Genomic DNA, 20,050 nt, shown 5'->3' with positions numbered 1-20,050 from the left:
TATATCCCCTCTCGGTATATACATCCCCATCTCCTGAGACCAGGAACTCAAAAACTAGTGTTTCTGGGGTGGATTTCTTGGGAGCTCTCAGAGAGATCTAGTCCTTTCTCTCCTGGCTTCCCAAAGCCACTACCATCCCTTGTGTTAATTGGCCCATATGAATCCTCATGTATGCACAGGCATGCATACATACATACACATACATCTACATACATCTACACACACACACATATTCACATATCACTTTCTGTGTGTACCTCCTTCTATTTGAACTTCTCTTACAGGGACACTTACCATTGGATCCAGGGCATGCTTGGATAGGCCAGGGTGATTTGAAGACCATTAATTTAATTGAATCTGCCAAGAGATATTTTTCTTTCCTAACAGGATCCCATTTATAACTTCTGGCTGGATGTCTTTCTTTTTTCTTGAGGGAGAATCACCATTCAGCCTACCCCATCTGGTACAGGCTTTGCTTCCCTGCCTTCAGCAGTAAGCCTTTTCCTGGCTTATACAATTTTCATTCAGCGACAGGCCTTCTTGTGCCCCCTAGATCACAGCAAGTGCTCCAGTCAGAATTACCCATATAATGAAGATGCAGTAGCAGAAGGGGCAGCTCGCATGCAGCGAGGAATAAGAACACACTCACGGCATGTAGTGATAGGATGAACTCTTAAGGGCACAGTGAGAGTGGGCAGTGCTGTATCATGCACGAGTGTATATGGGAAGCCGTCTGACTTTTAGGTGGATGTTTGAAAGGCTATCTGAGGAAGTGGGCATAGGAAATGAGCTCTGAGAGGTCAAAGAGCGAATTATTTGGGATGACCCTGGCGAAGAAACACAGGCACAGAAACAACCACACAGAAATTTCCAGTTTGAGGTGGCTTGTAATTCGCAGGAAGTGTTTTGTATGGCTGGAAGATCAAGGGAAAGGGTAGAACCATGGTGGGCCTGGGGTGTGGAGGGGAAACTACGAGAAGAACACGTGGAACGCCTCACAAGGGACCATGTACTTCCACTGTCATGGTCATTTGGGATAATTCAACAAAAACGCCACAGGCTGAGTAGCTTTTCAACAACGGAAAGTTATTTCTCATTATTCTGGAGGTCAGAAAGTTCAAGATCAAGTTGCAGCTGGCAGCTAGGGCAAAGGCGCGTTTCTGATTCATAGACGATGGCACCTTCTCTCTGTGTCTTCGTGGTGGAGGAGATGAATGAGTTCTCTGAGGTCTCTTCTTAAAGGACATTTTCCTAATCTGGCCACGTGGTCATAACCAAACGGCAGAAGCTGTATGACACATTAATGATAATAATCTATTTTTTTTTACAGTGCTAGAGACTAGGAAAGCTAAAATAAAGATATGAAAGTCTAGTTATCTGGTAAAGGCTCTGTTTAACATGGATGGTGTCTCCCAGCTGTGTTGTTAGTTGGTAGATGGTAGGTAGGCTAGCCAGTTTCTTGGGGTTTCATGTTCAGTGATAAATGGGATATCTATTCCAACCTCTTATTCACTTGGATCAGGGAATATTTAAAAGCAGGGAATGGTAATCTTGGGAGGTTGGGGAGGACCAAGGCAAAACTCTATCTTCTGAGCATGACAGAACTTGTGCTCTCATGGACACACAGCAGCTTTGGTGACCTGTAGAACATCTGCACAGCAACTGCATGACACTTGTATAACACCTGTAAAACACCTGCACAACACCTGTACATTACCTGCAGAGCACCTGCACATTACCTGCACAACACCTGCGTAAGGTTAAGGCAGTCAAAATTCCAGCAAGAAGCAGGGAGGGGCTCAGAAAACTCTGCACCTCACTAAGGGGACTGACAGTTGATGACTGCTAAGGGAAGGGCAGTCCGTTTTCTTTTTAGATATGGCCCTGCTAGGGATATGCCCATGCTTCAGTGGATGACCCCATATTCCCACATGGGAAGTACTGATTGAACATAGTTCTTAAGATGGTTTTGATATAATACTTTACTCATTCTTCAAGAATACCATGCATGCATTTAATGTATTCTGATCATATGCCCCACTAACTCCTCCTAGATTCACAATCCAGCCACTGTGTTTGATTTCCGAGAGGAGCTTTTATTCAGCCAAGACTGGCTTCAGACTTGCCCAGGGTGACTGGGAATTCCTGATGAGCCTGTCTCCACCTCCCAGTGCCCGTTTATGCAGTGCTGGGAACGGGCTCCTGAATGTTGACTGAGCCCTACTACAAATGACACTATTACTGTGTTACTCTCCCACACAAACTCTGAGACAGACACAGGTTGTCTTCAGGAGTCTTTGTCCAGCCTTCCGACTTGATAATCGCAGCATGATACTGATGGAATTTTCTATCTGCCTCTAGACCACATGACTTCCCCCTGTTCTTTTCTACCTGTCTTTATGAACCTTGGCCATACTTAAGATCCTTGCTACCACATTTAACACTCGATTAATGAACTGCATGCTCTCCATCACTGACCAGAAGGTCACAATCCCTCTGGAGTATGTGTGGAACAGTGTATAGGGTACCCAGGGAATACAAGGGTTGAATGAGGGGATCACACACCTTTTATCATTAGCTTCCTTCTTTGTTTCTTTGTTTCTTTCTTTGATTCTTTGTTTGTTTGTTTCTTTTTTGTTTCTTTGTTCCTTTTAGGCTAGCATACAAAGTAATTTTTTATCATGGTATGTTGATACATAGGTATCATTATAATTTTGTCTTTTGTTTTAACCTCTTCTTTGTTTCTCCCTCCCTCTCTCCTTCTCCCCTCCCTCTTCCTCTCTCCCCCTCCATTTCTGTCCCTCCCTCTCTCCTTCCCTCCCTCCCTTCCCTCCTTTTTGAGATACATTTTCCCTATGGAACCCAGACTGGCCTACAGCTACCAACTTCCCTACTTCGGTTTCCCAGGTGCTATGATTTCAGGTGGAAGCCATGTGTCCAGCAAGAACAGTTCATCTCTTCTACTATTCTCCTATCCAGTCTGTTTTCTTTCAGAGGACTTGCCATTCAAGTTGTTGGTTCTCAGTCTGTTTTTATTAAATAAGCAAATAAAAATTTACGCTTAAAGAAAAATACCAAATTAAAAAATGTGGTGGAAACTAAATAACTTAAGCTTTAGTCCGAAGCCAGAATCATGCTGGCAGAACATTTCGATCTTCTTGGATTCATTTTCCTTCAGTCTCTCCGTCAGCTCAAAGATTGCAAAAGTAATTGCCCTGCCCCCTAAATGCCCTAGTTGGAACAAAGTCAGGAGTGTGCCATTCCGAGACTAGGAAATGACCAGGGGAAGGACTATGCTCAAGACTCTTGCTCTTTGGGGAAGGATGCCAATGGGTATGAACTGCAGCAGGATCAGCCCGAGGCAGAGGAGTCTTGGTCGGAGGCAGTGGAGTTAACACAATGTCTGGAGCAACAAGGCATTGGCCTGCTTAAGCTAGAAATGTATTTATACTGCGACTCTAACTTCATTTCAAAATTCTATGCAGAGAAGCTAAAGGTTGTAGGGTATCAGGGAGATAGGATCCACTTACATACAATTTCTAGTACTTCGGCTACTGCAGTTCTTAGTGTTGCTTAAGATTCCTTTATTTTTATTTTCTGCAGGGGAGTGCTTTTTGCCTCTGTGTATGTATGTGCACCGTGTGTGTGCACTGTCCCTGACCGGCCAGAAGAGGGCTTTGGAACCCTGGAACAGGGCTTACAGTTCCATCGTGAGCTACCACCATCAAACGCAGGTCCTCTGCAAGAGCAGCCAGTGCTCTCAACCACTGAGACACCTTTCCGGCCCCAAGACAAATTACTTAATATTAAATTCAGTGTTCTGACAGCTGAGTGGGAAAGAAAATATCTGCTTCCAAAGAAAAGCTGAGCGATCTTTCCCTGTAGGTATCTGCAAAGAGATCCTAACAGGGTAACCATCTCTGTAGCTCTTCGAGCCACTGTAAGTTACTTATAAATGATTTGGCAACTCTTCCAGCTTTATATCAAAGCCTAATTCTAAAAAATTTAAAGCGTGACTGCTGTGTCAAAGACGCATTTAAGTCATTAACGAGGAAACAGCAGGGTGTTCAAGTGGCTTCAAAGAAAATTGGAAAAACCTTGAGTGTATGAAGAGTTGGGTGGGGGCGAGTGAGTCTTTTATGACTAAATTTGGGGAAACACTATTCAGTTCCTGAACACAGTGAGACCTTTGAGGCCACCGTTTCTACTGCTTTGGACATCTGCATTTCTCAGACAGGAAGGACCTTCTCCGGTTAGCGTGCTCCATCAGAACTCGTAAATACTAATGGCAGCTAGTTAATGAAACCAATAGACGCTCTCCTAGATTAAATAGGAAGGGGGGACCTGTTAGAACTGAGGACTGTTACCATGGCATCAGACGCCATCAATTACACAGTATCGCCTGCGCATGCTCTGGGCATGCGTCTTTATTTACCTTTGCTCCCATGTTTGGAGCCTACATTTGATACCAGTTCCGTACCACGATGCCCGGTCTGGTCCATGTCTCCAGCTTTCTGTCATCTCACCCCAACCTTGTCACCATAGGAGTATCTGTTGAAACACTCTCTTTCCCATGAGCTATTTGTAGCCTGATTTTATTCTGGGATATCTTAAACACTCCCCCCACACACACACTTTTTGCTTCTTTTTCAAGTAATTATTTGAATCTCTCTTAGCTCTGATGCTAAAAACTGATTTAACTAAATGGACTTTATCAGCCTTTTTAGTTTTAAATAGTTAAAATTTGGCAGCTCCCCCCCAGGAAAGAAAGCCTCACCGGGATTTTTTTTTTTTTTCTGTGCATTTGAGATCTGACACAAACAGGCTCGAAGTTCAATAAACTCCGAGAAATCCTGGCTCTTTTGGCCTGCTCCGGAATTCACCAGATCTGAAAGTTTAACTTAAGACAAACGTGCCTTCGTCTGGTAGTGTGTATTTTTGAAACCATTTTATTTCTACTTTTAAATGGTCAGGAGTCTTCTAAGCAGCATTTCAGAGCTCCTTGGGAATTGAATTTAGGAAGCCTTGGCTGAGGCAGGTGGCTATGCTTGAGTTGTTTGTTTGTCTGTTCCTTGTTTTGCGAGAGTTGAAATGGGTCTGCGGCATTCTGTCCTGGTTGAGTAGCTGGAATCCGTCTCTCCTCTCAGTCACTGCTCTCATCCGACGACCCATCGTGCTTACCAATAAGCCATCCATTCCTCTGATGGAGGCCTACACATAATATCCGTCATCTTGATTGGCCAGCTATTATGTCAATCGGAAGTAGTGAGCTGATGCCATCATGTGTCCTTATAAGTCAGTGACAATGACCCCCTGTCTTAGGTATCTTTCTGTTGCTGCAAAGAACCATTATCAAAAGCAACTTGAGGAAGAAAGAGTTTACTTTGACTTGTGATGCCAGAGGGATGCGGCAGCCATGATGGGAAGGCAGGGCAGGGCAGCAGAGTGGAGATCTGGCCAGGCAGGGGAACAAGGCCGTATCCCTCAACCCCTGTCCCCAATGGCGTATGTCCCCCAGCAAGCCTCAGTGTTTAGCTACATGGGACCACAGGAGACATTTCTTATTCCAACCACCTCCCTGGAGCTCCCCCCAGGAGAAGTCCTCCCCGTGTGTCACACCCTCATATTGCACAGCCCAGGATGAAAATGGTTTCAAAGAAAATGCGACCTACATCTGTCAAATCTCGACTGAGATGGCGTACCCATTCCCGTCTGTGGGAAGCAGGCGTGATGGTTGTTGCTAGGATCAAAGCTTCCTGTCCCGAAGCCCCAGAAGAGAGAACAATGGGGATCCCTTTGACAATGGATTCTTGACCATGGGAAACCCAGCAAGAAATGCCCAAGTGGCAGTAGACAGTCAAGGCTGAGACCCTTAGCCCCTAAGAACTTGCAAAATAGAGGTACCCCAAGGTTGACCTTTTAATAAGAGGGAGCAGAGTGAAGGGTCCTGACCTATAAACTTAAGAACATTTTTTTTACATTGCTAATTTGTTTGGGGGCACTGGTGCCCGACAGAGTTTCCAAGAAAACCAAAAACAATGCTGGTTAATATTTAATTCTGTCTGTGTCCTGTATATTATGATAAAAATCTTAGATTCTTTACAAGGAGGTTAAGTCCCTGGTTGATTCAAGCGAATTTAGTTTCTCTGAAGATGAACAGGATGAGGCCGAAGTGTGACCCACTTTCCCTCCTCAGGGTTCAGACTCTTGTTGTATCCCCCTCTCCTCATCACCACGGGGAGTTGCATCAGACAACAGAGGGATGCTCTTGTTGCTTGGGGAGTAGACAGGTTCAGTCTTCTTCCAACACAAAAGAGCAGATGTCCTTTTAGGCAGATGAAGCAAGGCTTGGTTCACTGGGCTGTGTGTCCTTAGTGCCATAGCCTGAGCCTTTAGTAACTCTTTTTGCTCCTGTCTGTGTTCTACACTGCGATATTATCATGATATCCTGGGGCATGCAAAGGTTATGGTTCAATGGTGATAGGTTTATGTGTCAAGTTGACAAACGTGGGCTTCTGATAGATAATCTTGGCTGTCAACTTGAAATACCTGGAAAGAGAAAACATCAATTGAGGAGAACCCCCTCTATTAGATTGTCCTGTGGGCCTGTCTTTGGGACAATTTCTTGATTGCTAACTGATCCAGAAGATAGTAGACCCCTGTGGGCACCATGCATGGGCTGGTGGCACTGGGCTGTATATAGGGCAGGCATGTGAGCCCAAGGGCAAATCAGTAAGCGGCATAAGAATTCGGTCCATGGTCTCTGCTTCAGTTCCTGCCTCCAGGTTCCTGCCTTGAACTTGTGCCCTGGTTTCCTCTGATGGTCGATGATGACCTGTAAGATGAACTAAACCCTTTCCACCAAAGTTATTTCCGTACATAACGTTTTACAGCGACAACAGAAGCAAACAAGCACAGTTCCTCTGTCAGACGGACTCAGAAGTACGTCCAGCAGCTAAGGCATTCATTTCTGCCATCTGCATGGTGCCAAGTGGCCCAAGATACAGTCAGCTGTTGATTTCAATTCTTTCCTCCAGAAGAAGCAGGGAAACAACAGATGCTGGAAACCATGGTTCTGAAACTTCTGAATCCACGCAGGACCATGACCCACGTGCACAGTTTCCTTCTAGAATTGAGAACTCAATTTACAGACTTAAAAAATGTCCTGGTATTTGAACCCATTTTGCTATGGGGATGGCAAAAGGGTATGGCCCATTTGTGTGTATGCAGCTTCTGTGTGTGTGTATGTGTGAGTACTTGTGCACATATACAAGTGTGTGTAAGCACACATGTAGGTGTTGTGCAAGCATGCAGGTGCACGTGCCTGTAGCCGTGCGTGTACATGCTTACACAGGTCAGAGGCCAACATCTAGTAACTTCCTCGGTTGCTCTCTGAGTCAGGTTCTCTTACAGAACCTCAAGAATTAAGGCAGTCAGCTAGACTGGCTGTCCAGCAAACTCCAGGGATCCCTCTGCCTCTACTTCTCCAGAGCAAAGGTTACAGACATCCCCTGTCACAAATGGCTTTTAATATGGGAGCTGGAGATCTGACCTCAGATCCTCAATAACCTGGCAAGTTCTTTACTGGCTAAGCCATCCCCATAGCCTCTGTTTTTTTCTTTTCTCTTTCCCCGTTTTTAATTTAGTATTTACAGACTTTACATGCAGGCCATTTTTTTTTCCTTATTGGTCTTTTAAGTACTGTGTGACCCAGGCTGTCCTTGAACTTGTGACCCTCTCCCCTCAGTCCCTGAGTGTTAAGAGTACAGGTGTGACCTCCTGCAATGACTTAGACCTACAGCTGGTTGTAAGGCAAACAGCATGAGCGTTGGGTGTCCCTTCTTGGCCCCCAAATCAAGACTTTATTTTGCCAGAGTTAGTGATTTGTCCCTTTCTTTTATTCATGAGCGATGTGCGTTTTATTCCCATGCATGCTTCTCCAGTTTAATAAATGTTTTTACATCCATAAGTGCTGCATATTTTGGTGTGCGGGCTTTCAATTTTATACCTATTGTAAAGTTTTCTTCTGTATAATTTTTCATTACTTACTTAACCATTCTCTAAGGAGGGTTCCAGTTCTCTGCCCATGACAAACAGTGCTGCATGGAATATTCTTACCCATCTCTACGTGTCAGGGTTCTCCACAGGGATGGGCTAAAATAGAATTGCTAACTTTCGATATGAATATCTTCAACTTTAGTAGTCAATGCCAAATTGCCCTCCAAAGAGAAGTGCCGGAATGCCTCACACCTTCCGGGACCTGAGGTATTGTCACGCACATTCACAACAAATATATTTTCCAGTCTTTTCCTTGCTTTTTCCTTTCGTTCATGGTGAATTTTTTTCATATAATTTTAACTTCAGCATATTCAAAGATATCAAGATTGTTTTTGGCTTCGTGTGTCACAGTCTGAAATGTTTTGGTGGCTTAAATGCAATATGTCTCCCGTAGTCTTGGCCATTTGAACACTTGGTCCTTAGGTGGTGGTACTGTTTGGGTGATGCCTTAGGGTCAGGAGGTGTGGCCTTTCTGGGCGAAGTGTGTCACTGGGGGATGACTTTGAGAGTTAATGGCTTCGTGCACTTTCAGTTTGCTCTTTCTTTCTGTCTTTCTCTTTCTCTGTCTCTCTGTCTCTCTGTCTCTCTCTCTCTCTGCCTGTCTCTGTCTCTCTGTCTCTCTCTCTGTCTCTCTGTCTGTCTCTGTCTCTCTGTCTCTCTCTCTGTCTCTGTCTGTCTCTCTGTCTGTCTCTGTCTGTCTCTGTCTCTGTCTGTCTCTCTGTCTCTCTGTCTCTTTCTCTGTCTCTCTCTCTCTCTCTCTCTCTCTCTCTCTCTCTCTCTCCCTCCGTCTCTCTCTCTCTTTGCTTCATGCTTGTCATTGAAGGTATAGACTCCTCGCTTGCTGTTCCAGTCACCATGCTTTCTATTCCTGGCCACGTTTCTACGCCACCACCGTGGTCTCTTCCTTAAGTTGCCTTTGCTCATGGTATTTTATCTCGGTGACACAAAAGCAAAATAGAAGGTGGCTTGCTTCTTTCCACGGCCCTTTATCCTCAACCCTCAGTTCCCCAGTGGGAGCACACTGTGAATTGCTGGATCGCCATGTGAATATCGCCTTTATTATTCTTTATTTACTGCTTTGGTTTTGTGTGTGTGTGTGTGTGTGTGTGTGTGTGTGTGTGTGTAAAGACACATGGGTATGCACATAGACATAGAGAACAAGCTCACCTTTATCCTTCTAGATGCTGTCATGTTGTTCTTTGAGGCAGGGCTACTCACTGGCCTCGATCTCACAGATTCATTCAGTGGATCCCAGAGATCCACCTGTTTCTGCTGCTTCGGGATATGGACTGAAAATGCATGCCACCACATCTGGCTTTTGTGTGTAGATTCTAGGGATTGAATTCAGGTCCTCATGATTGCAAAAGAAAGCACGCCATTGGCTCACTCTGCTTCTCCCCACTTGCTAGCTTTTTATATATTACTTCAGGAACTTGCCTCCTCTCATCCTTACATAAGCACACAGGTATAGCCCCTTTATCAGTCTAACTTTAGAATATGCTTTGAAGCAGAGGCATACCTGGTTCAATTCACGTTAATCTAGATGAAGAGCGTAAGATCTCTGAGAAATTTTCCTGCAATGATGTCTTCATGGCCAAGCTAGCTCTTTCTGAAGACGTTGCCAGTGAAACAGAGAGAGCTCACACACCTTCCACTCCACATTAGAAAAATCAGCCCTTCTGGTTAGCTCTTTCGTGTCTCTCCCTTTGTTAACTCCTGAACTGACCAGCACTTTCTCTACCAGAATTAGTCTAGTTTTCTTCTTTCTTTGGGGAACAAAAATAACCCATCTCTTTGCTTCACCAAGCATTTTCCACAGGTTTTGCACTCTAGTATGAGGGGACAGGTAATGTATAAGTTCACAAGGAGTGGACAAACCACGTGTCCCCTCGGTGACTCTCGCAGAGGGATTTGTCTCTTCAGATAACCTCCGCTGAGCACCAGCTCGTGCTGCACTAGTCAGGGAGTGAACTTTACCAAGGTACATGGATCAAGGAGGGAAAAGGAGGGGAGGGAAGAAGAAAGGAGGAAGGAAGGGTGAGGATGGGAAGCCAAAAAAGAAATAGAAAGGAGAAGGGGTGGGAAGGAAAATATTGAGATATAAGTAAAGAAGAAGGAAGAAAGAAAGAACATTCAGGCTCTAGATTTCCTGAACTTCCTATTTGTTATGTCCAAGCTGGAGATGCGCTCTCTCTCTCTCTCTCTCTCTCTCTCTCTCTCTCTCTCTCTCTCTCTCTCTCTCTTTCTCTACTCACTCACTCTCTTTCCCCCCCCCCCCTTTTCCTCCCCCCCTCTCTTCCCTCTCCCTCTCCCTCTCTGTCTCCATTAGTCATAGAAAAATGGCTAAGCTGAGCTAAATAACTGGAGATGACCATCTCCGAACAAGAGAAGTCACCAACACTCTATCATGGAGTACAGAATGGAAGGAAGAGCCCCCCAAAGAGATCAATACAACACTTCAGAGGGATGTGAACTCTGGATTAAGACAGACCTCAATCAAAACCACGAAATGTTGGAGAGCCCAGGTCACCCAGTGACAGCTCATTGCCTCTGCCACATCCCTGACTTCACCTCTTTCAACCTTTGCACAAAAGCTTCCCGGTTTTACTGAAACTAAAACACAATAAAAAACAATCGACCATCACTCAGAATGGCTTTCTTAGTAGTTTAGAGAGGGCTCTGACAGAGTCCAGGAATGGAAGGGAAGTTGTTTGCTCTTTGGACCAGATCAAATACACATTCTGAACAGTGCTTCATGATAACCCATAATGAATAACAAGCAAACAAACCAAACACATATTTGTGTTGTAGAAATATAAACACCAGGGTGAAGGGACATATCCTTCAATAGAGAAGACAATTCTATCTCAGGGAATAAGAAAAATCCGATGCATATGCTCTGTATGATCTAGTCGGTCATTCAGTTAATCAGAAAAGAATCTTTGAAGGTACAATCACGAGGCAGCAGGTCCCTGGGTGACAGCAATCCCTTTGGCAGCCCAGAAGGTACAGAGGTAGCACAACAAGTCTGAGTGGGTGAAAGGCACCCACTACATAGTAGAAGGACATTAATTAATTCTAAAAACTCTGGTGTTCCCTGAAACCCAAGGGTGGAGAGAAAACTGGTTGGTTGTAGGGAGTGGCCCCCTAAGACTGTACAAGGCTTGCATGATGTCTTGCTCTTGATCCTGTGTTGTGGCCCCTCATAGTCTCTAACTCATGAGGAGAAATATTTGTATGCCGGTCCTCCAGCAATAGATGGCGCCCTGAGCTGGTCTCAGTTACACCTACAACTTCTTGGGAGAAAATTCTGAGTGACCCAGCATTTGTTATATCTAACCATCTTGCTTCCATCAACCATAGAAAGGAAATAAAATCAACAGAATATAAGTTAATACTGGTTACTGGCATCTAACCAGTATGAACTGGTTCTATGATACAGGAGCAAGATACTTACATGGGGTATTCATATGGAACAATGATGCTAACATCATTCTTTTACATGGATGTTTAAGCTAAAGTTTGGAGATTTTAAGATTTTTTTTCTTAGTGTTACAGGTAGTGGTATTTAAGGGCTAGGAGCCAGGTGACTGACTTCACATTCAGCCCCTGTCCTTCTTGACATGTTAGGGATAGTCCCAGGAGCCAGTTGTCAAAGAACTCAGAAAAACTGTGACTGTTAGTCTTAATCATCAACTTGACGTGACCTAGAATCACCTGGAAGAGAGTCTCAATGAAGGATTGTCTAAATAAAATTGGTTTGTGGAAATATCTATGGAGAAGTGTGATCCAGCCCACTATGGGCGGCATCATTCCCCAGTTTGGGGATGGTGTAAGAGTAGAGAATGTGAGCTGAGTACCACGAATGCATATATTCATTTCTCTCTAATCTTGACAGTGGCTGTGACTAGTGCAGCAAGACTCTTGTCACCTTGTCTTCCCTAAGACAATGGTCCATAGCCAGGAATTGTAAGCCGAGTAAACCCTTCCTCTATTCAAGTTGGGTTTTGTCAGAGTATTTTAGCCGAGGGGCTGGGAAGGAAACTAAGACAAAGGTAATCTGTGCATCACAAAATGCTCTTGTACTCTGCAAGCACTGTTGTCAATGTGAATGGATTTGGAATTACCTAGGAGACATCTCTCTCTGTGTATGTCAGTGAGGCTATTGCCAACCCTTCTGCCACAATGCATATATCCCCTCAAACCGTGAGTCAGAATCAGTCCTTTCTCTCTTAACTTGCCTTTACCAGGCATTCTGCCACAGCTTTGAGAAGAGTAGCTAATAAAATAATTAAATTAAATAATTAAACTCTTAAAACATAGTGTGTCATTGGGTCCACTGTGCAGTTCTTTTCCTGAAGTGGCTCTAAGTTGATCCCATGAGAAGAGAGTGAAACCGGTCCTACAGTCACATGACTGCAAGCTCCCAGTGCTTGAATTTTATTTCTTTGCCGTGAATAAGGAGGAAGATTGGGGAAATTTCCCTTTGGGATGGGGATCTGAGCAGTCCCTAAAGAGGGGGTGGTTTGAGGGCTTATCAGGAAGATACTGGCTATGTAAAGACCCAGAAAACTATGGACTAATTGGAGAGAGCACAGCTATCTCGGCTGTCTTGAAAATAGTGTTGAAAAATGATCCTAGTGAGTCTTGACAACCAGGTAAAAATATAATGGTCTTATGGTCAGCAGGTGAGAGATGAGAGATAGTGATGTTTTGGGGACCACGCCCACCCACCACTGAAAGATGCTCTGGGAGACAGTTTCCTGTGATTATCACACATACACATTGACAAGGGTCCTTTCCCCCTCACCACCACATCTCTGTCAAACCTTCTCTTTTAAATGCTGATTGGGTTCAGGTAGAAGCCCTTGTATTGAGGTAAAAGAAATTCACTAATGGGATGGCAGGCAGCAACGTGAGGGTCTTCAGCTTTGAAATGCATCTGCTAGTGACATTTGCATTCTGTGAGAAGCTTATGCTAATATAACATTCACACTCAGAGAAGGAGTTTCAATTGCAAATTTTGAAGAGCAGGAAGTCAGTAAATAAAATTTTAGGGGAAGAGATGGTGCTTCCAGGATAGCTTCCATGTGGAATGCAAGTAGGGCTATTCACAGTGCCCAGATGTCCTGGTTGGCTCTAACTGTCAACTTGACACGGCCTACACTCACTTGAGGGGAGAACCTCAATTGAGGCATTGCCTAGATGAGACTGACCTGTGAGCATGTCTGTTGGGGGATTGTCTTTGGTTCATTAATGTGGGAGAGCCAGTCCACTGTGGGTAGCACCATTCCCTTCGCAGATGGTGCTGACCTGTAAGAAAGTTAGCTGGGTATGAGCCTTTGAGCAAGTGATCCATCAGTATTCCTTCATTGTTTTGGCTGCACTTCCTTGGCTGTTAGTGAATTCCATGGTTGGAGGTCAGCTGCTTGGAATAGCAAAGTCTTGCCCTGACTCCCCTCAAGGATGTACTGTGACCTGGAAGTGTAAGCTGAATAAACCTTTTACTAATCTAAGTTGCTTTTGATCAGAAGGATTTTACCCAACAGAAGGAAATTAGAGCACTAGGTGTCATTTCTTCTGGAGCTGAAGTCACCATTGAAGCCTACAACAGAAAATGGACTCATTCCTCTCTGTCATGGAAGGACAAAGTTCAGAGTGCTTTTGGCTCTCCAGGAGGACTCACAGAAAGAAAACTCTTGGTCAGTCCTTGAGGTTGATTCAAGAGGGTTCAGAACAGGGCCAAGAATTTATATTCTAAAAGATTCCCAGGCACTGCCCCACTTTTGCATATCTTTTCTTGGAGAATTTATTTCTATTCATCCCAAATAAGGTAAAAAAAAAAAAGCCAAAGAAATGATTCTATCCAAGTCTGCATTGTGGTACAAATTGCTGTATTAGAGTGGATTATGGGTGATTCAAGTAGCTATATTGCTAAGAAGTCCACCCAAGCTTGGCATTTCTGGTGCTCCCTGTACAATTTGTAGGTAGCTCTACTGAAGAATCTCCTCTCCCCAACAATTCTCAGAGAGAGATGGATAGACGGAGAGAGTCTTATAAGTTTCATGGCCCTTCTGAACACTGGGGTCTTTTCTCTTCCCAAAAGAAGGGAGTGTTTTTAGTCTGAAGGAAATTACTGCACAACATCTACTCAGAGACTACACGTCAAGAACCATTCCTCTAAAACACTGTACGACCTGTGTCCTAGTTAGATCTACTTGTCAAATTGACACAGCCCATGGTTATCAGAGAAGAGACTCCTCAACTGAGAAATTGCTGAGATCAGACTGGCTTGGCATGTCTGGGGTAGGGAGGTTGTTTCAGTTGTATTAACTGACATAGGAAGGCCCAGCGCACTATGAACAGCACCTTCCCTGGGCAAGGAAGGGGTTGTATAAAGACGCTAGCTAAGTAAGAACCAGTGAGGGAGCCAACATGGAGCACACACTCCTCCATGTTTTCTGCCTGGACTTCCCTTGATGGCGGGCTTTCAAGTGGAGTGTAAGCCAAGTGAATCGTTTTCTCCCCTAAGTTGCTTTCCATTATGGCGTTTGCCACAGCAACAAAGTAACAAAGGCGAGAACAACCTATTTTCCAAAGCGGAGAATAACATTTTGCAACTGTAGGTTCTTCCTGGTGACCTCAAGTCTGGTTAATACAGCTCCATAGCTTTTAAAGTTGATGCTTTTGGAAGAACTGCTCTTGGGAACAGGCCTTGGCCCCCCAACTCCTTTCTTCTCTGCTGCTAGTTTGGAAGGAGAGAAGGTCTCCCAGGCTGCTGCAGTCACTGAGAACAGCACAGTGAGCCCATCGGGCTCAGAGCCAGTCAGCCCTGCTTCGTGATGATGTCAGCGCTCTCCACTCTTCACACCTGGCTGAAGGAATCAGATAAGCTCTAGGGGAAGAGCTGCACAGAGCAGGAAACCTGCTGGATTGCTGCAGGTGAACAAAAGCTGCTTTTGTTTCCCTGGATGGGCTGACTGCCAGGTGGATTTCTGTCATTCAGCTAGCAGTAAAATGTCTCTGCTTCTTCTGTTTTCCCCGAAAAAGAAACCATTAGGACTTCACAGAGCTGTTCCAGGGCACACCAGGTTTTCATGGGAGACCAAGACTGGGATAGCAGGAGGTGGCAGGCTCCCTGCTCTGCCCAGAAGTTACCTATAAAGGGAGGAACTGATCCTGTAGGACAGCCGAGGGGGCTGTGTGCAAACAGGTGCATACTTTGGTAATGAGAGACTCTGGCTTGGAATCTTTGGCTAGCATTCCTGGATTATGATCTTCCAGATGTGATGTAAGCAGAATGGATTCTTCCAAATTATGTCCCTGGGTGGTTCAGCTCCTCAGACAGGTGGCTGATGGGTTTCTTTTCCTGTCTGCACTCTCCCACTTCCTTTGTAACTTCACGATCGCTGCCCTGCCTGCACACCTGGCCAAGTTCACAGTACGGGTCTCTACAGGGTCAAAATATTCCACAGAGAATTTCCAGGACCCAGATGCCTCACCATAATGAGAATGGAGGGCTGGGGCTTGAGTCTTGTGGTCTCTTATGCCTCTGTGTCTTAGCTTTGACTTGTCCAGCAACAGAACAAAATATGTGGGCTCAGTAATCTGTTTGAAGGAAGAATAAACATGAGTGTTTAAAAACTGAAGAATGTGAGACTATATAGAAGCACAGGAGAGCAAACACAGCAGGTGAGGATACGTCTCTGGTGTTGTGCTCCTCTGGAAACCTTCTGAGAAAGTGTCCAGGGCACAGCACAGCATTCCTCCAAAAAATGGGGATCCGGACCCTTGCCCATTGCCTGAGCCCCTTGGAGGAGGTCAGCTCCTCTGTACTTCCTGGTTGTATCCGCTTCCTACCTAGCAAGCGTAGGTTGCATCCCAACAAAGCCGTCCAGCAGAGTTGGTGCTTAAAGCATGAAGTGTTCTGAATGCTGGACAGTGTCTGCTGCAGCTGTGTTCTGCTCTGATTAGTGGGTTGGGACTTCCACAATGTCTTCTGCATCCTGTGTTTGCGTGTTCCCTCTTTCTAGCATTTAAAAACTTTGTCCTCAATCCATGGTGTGTGATATTAAAGAGTCAGCCCAAAACTCTGGAACATGATGGCTAAGACCCATGAAGTTCCCCAAACTGATACTCTCTGCTTTCTGCTCTGGGCTAAGGACACTAGTATTACGAAAAGACACTAGTTAAAGATATCAAAAACAAGGAGGAAAGAGGCTTAGTCATTCCCAGAAATACCAGCATGTCTGTATTTGCTTTGAAAGCGGCCCTGTAAGTGTTAATATGAGCTGCTTTATCTCTTTCTGTTAGCTGTCTTGACAGGGGGTTTGAGATTTATCAGGAGCACGTGTTAATAGAGTATGTGGAATATCTCTGGGCTTATTATGCAGGCTGAATGCTTACTGGTATTCAGAATTCCAGTGAGTCTGATGAAAGGGGAATTAGAATTATCATTGCTTCCTCTGAACAAGGAAATTGAGATGCAGTGTGGAGCACCCAGAGGGTTTTCAGCTACCTTACCTGGTTTTACGAGAGTCCACAATACCCCACTACTGTTGTTCTTGATTATGGCAGACTGGTTTGAAAGCTACCCTGAGAGCTTCGGGTCAGGCAGGGCAAGACACAGGAAGCTTCCATGGTTAGCCAAGAAAGGGTGTTGTTATAGGCTTTCATTTTCCCAGCCGTTGGAGGGCAATCCCAGTGGCAACCTAGCTATTTGAAAAGGTTGGTAAAAGAAACTAAAATGGGGGAATCGGGGAGGAAGCTGTTGTAATAGGTACAAGGCTAAGACTGTGATGGCAGTAGTGTCTAATTGATCTACGCAAGAATTCCAACTTTCCAGCAGCCTCCTATAGATAGAAAAGCAGCCAGGAATGCTAGGATGCCATATTTAAGAAGAACAGGTGTTTTCTGAGAAGTCGCTGCATGTCATAGAATCGCACAACGCCATTAGCAGGAAGAAGTTAGGGTCATCTGTGAATGAGGTGGGGAGTTTGGATGACTTTATGGTCAGCCAGGGAAGCCAATCCTGCGAGTCAAGTGTTTTAATGTCCATTTCCACACCGGGAGATGAGGAATGTTGACCTCTGCCCTTGTGGCTGATCGAGACCACAGCAGAGTGGTGGCCGATCATGGTTGTCACCTTGACGCTCCCAGGGAATGTGGAAGCTCTGATGAAGAGCTGCCTTCGTCAGTTCTCCATGCCTGTGGGACATTTTCTTGATTGATGAGTGAGAGTCCATTCCAATGGCCAGGATTATCCAGAGGAACAGGGGCCCAGGCAAGCTCTGTAAGAAAGGCGACTGACAGCAAAGCAGCCATCCTCCCTGGCTCCTGCCTCTGACTTCCCACAGTGGTGGATTGCTATTTGGAGAAATGAGTTGACACCCTTTCCTCTCCAAGCTGAGTCCCTAGGACCACAGCCAACTGGTTAAGTCTTTAGGAAATTTCAAAGAGCTTGACATCATCCACATGTGAGAATTTATACTATTGAAGCGAGCAAACGGTACAACTGGGGCTCCAGTTCCCCCAGACCTAGTTGTTAACTGTCCGCCAGTGAGAGCTGGCTGTTTCCATGAGGGAAGAGACCATCCCTGTCCAGGCGAAAGTGGCCACCTGCAGCTCCGTTTCGACCTCCCACGGGGTTATGAGCTCACTCTTCCCAAACACTGTAACATTTCCAGCGCGAATACCTTCACTTTTAAACACCATGTGATGCAGACCTCCATGGCAGGGCCGGACACTGGAGGAATAGTGTGGACCGGAGCCGAGCCGATAGTTAAACCGCATGCCGTTAAAACGCGTGCCTACCTTTCCCCCCGCTGCTCTAAGAGAAGTGAGAGAGAGGCTGTACTCTTCACTCTCAGCACAGAACATCTCCCCTTATCTGTCACAGCCGAGAGTCTGGTGGAGTTGGGAGTGGCCAAGTAACTAAGGGAACCACCCCCTACTCCCAACGTGAGCTACTGCCATGAAGAGCAAGGACCGGCCAAAGCAAGCAGAGAGGATCTGCGCATGTTCAGAGACCACCGTGGCTGTGTGAGCGCCCTACACAGGGATAAGCAGGGGTTTTCTGTATCGTTCTTTCATTTTAAAAAGGGCTTACTTTACTTTACACGGATGAATGTTTTTGAGTGTGTACAGTGTGTGGCCACCATGTGTGTACAGTGCCCACCGGGGTCAGAAGAGGACATTAGAGGCCCTGGAACTGGAAGAAGAGATGGTTGTGAAGAACCCTGCAGGTGCTGGGTCCTCCAAGAGGAATCTTTCGCCTTACTCACTACTGAGCCGACCCCCCCAGCCTCCTGCAATCATGCCTCGTTTAATCCTCGAGAGACAGTTTTAAACTGTTGATTCTGTCTGTCTGTCTGTCTGTCTGTCTGTCTATCTATCTATCTATCTATCTATCTATTTATCTATCTATCTATCAAAATAAAAAGAACAAAATAAAATTCTTCTCTAAAGGGGCTGGAAGATGGCCCAATGAATGAAATATCTGTCATGTTAATATTGGGATCTGCATTGGATCCCAGTCACCAAGTAAAAGGCTGGGTGTGGTGGCACAATCATGTAATCCCAGTTCTGGGAGGCAGAGGTAGGCAGATCCACGGGGCTTTGTGACCGAGGCCAGTGAGAGACCCTGTTTCAAAAACAAAAACAAACAAACAAACAGACAAACAAACAAACCATGGTGGATGACTCCTAACCACAACATGTATGCACATACATGTGCACGAACACTAGAACACACACACACACACACACACACACACACAACAAATAAGCAAAAAACAATATGGAAACCCTCTTCTAATTGGCATGTGTATGCATGTACACATGCCCATGAAGTTCTGGAGGAAAATAAAAATAAAAATTTACTTCTGCATTATAAACCTAAGAAGATTGAAAGAAAAACTGTCAATTTTAAATCAGTTGCCTAGACTTTTTCCCACATAGAATTTTGACCCTGTCTAGACAGCAGCTAGCAAGTCAACTGGTTCTGTTCTCTCTGTACATGGAATGTTTTCCCTTAATTGCTCTGTAACCTTGTTGGGTCATCGCTTGGCTCCATCCTAAAAGCAGTTTTATGCCCATCTCTTGACCTTTATTTACCTTAGAAATAGAAACACGCCTGAGAGAGAGGAGAAACTGTTGGTACATTTAAAAAATACTGCCCGGTTCTCTCTGCTGTTAACTTAGGAGCTCGGAGTTTTCAGCCTTCTCCGGGATGCGTTTGCTGGCTCATAAACCACCACCCGTGCCTTAATCTTTAATTGCTCTTTAAACCATTATAAATTCTGTTTATCCCCAAGCCAGCTTAACATAAAAGGCCATCGGAAAGACACTTATGCCGTTCACCATAACGGTGATCAAGGACAAGTTCTTTATACCTCAGATGAAACCATGCTTTATAAAAAGGCGCTAGCGGTGAGGTAGATGGCACAGTGGACAAGAGCGAGTGCTGCCCTGCTCTTGCAGGGGCTAGAGTTTGCTTCTCAGCCCCCAGGTGGGGCGCTCACAATAGCCCTTAACTCCAGCTCCAGAGGATACAGCGCCCTCTTCAGGCTCCAAGGGCACCTGCAGGTCTGAGCTTCTGAATACAGGGAGGACTGTTTTTCTCAGCTCTGTGTGGGAACTTGGTGCTAAGGGAAGCTTCAAACCATGGGAGGCGATGAAGAGGTAGTGTTAGCCTAGCGCTTCCTAACTCACAACGACCCCTGTCAGCTGGGACTCCGAAAGAGCGACTTGACAGTGGAGCGACCGTGCCTCCTCTGTCTTCATGCAGAAGATCAGGCAAGCAGGTGTACCCAACATGCCTACCGTGAAAGACGACACGCTAAGAGACAACATATGCCCCTCTCTTTAGCTATCAGAATGTTGAAGCAGGGAGCCCCAAGGAACTACTAGGTCCCTGGAGTCTAGAGAAAGAAAAGGCTGATGCCTTTGCCAGCTAGAGGGATCTTCTCTCTGAGGAAGAGGCGTCGCAGTG

Source organism: Rattus rattus, chromosome 8 (assembly GCF_011064425.1).
Source record: "Rattus rattus isolate New Zealand chromosome 8, Rrattus_CSIRO_v1, whole genome shotgun sequence".
NCBI lineage: Eukaryota > Metazoa > Chordata > Mammalia > Rodentia > Muridae > Rattus > Rattus rattus.
This window is presented reverse-complemented; position numbering follows the sequence as displayed.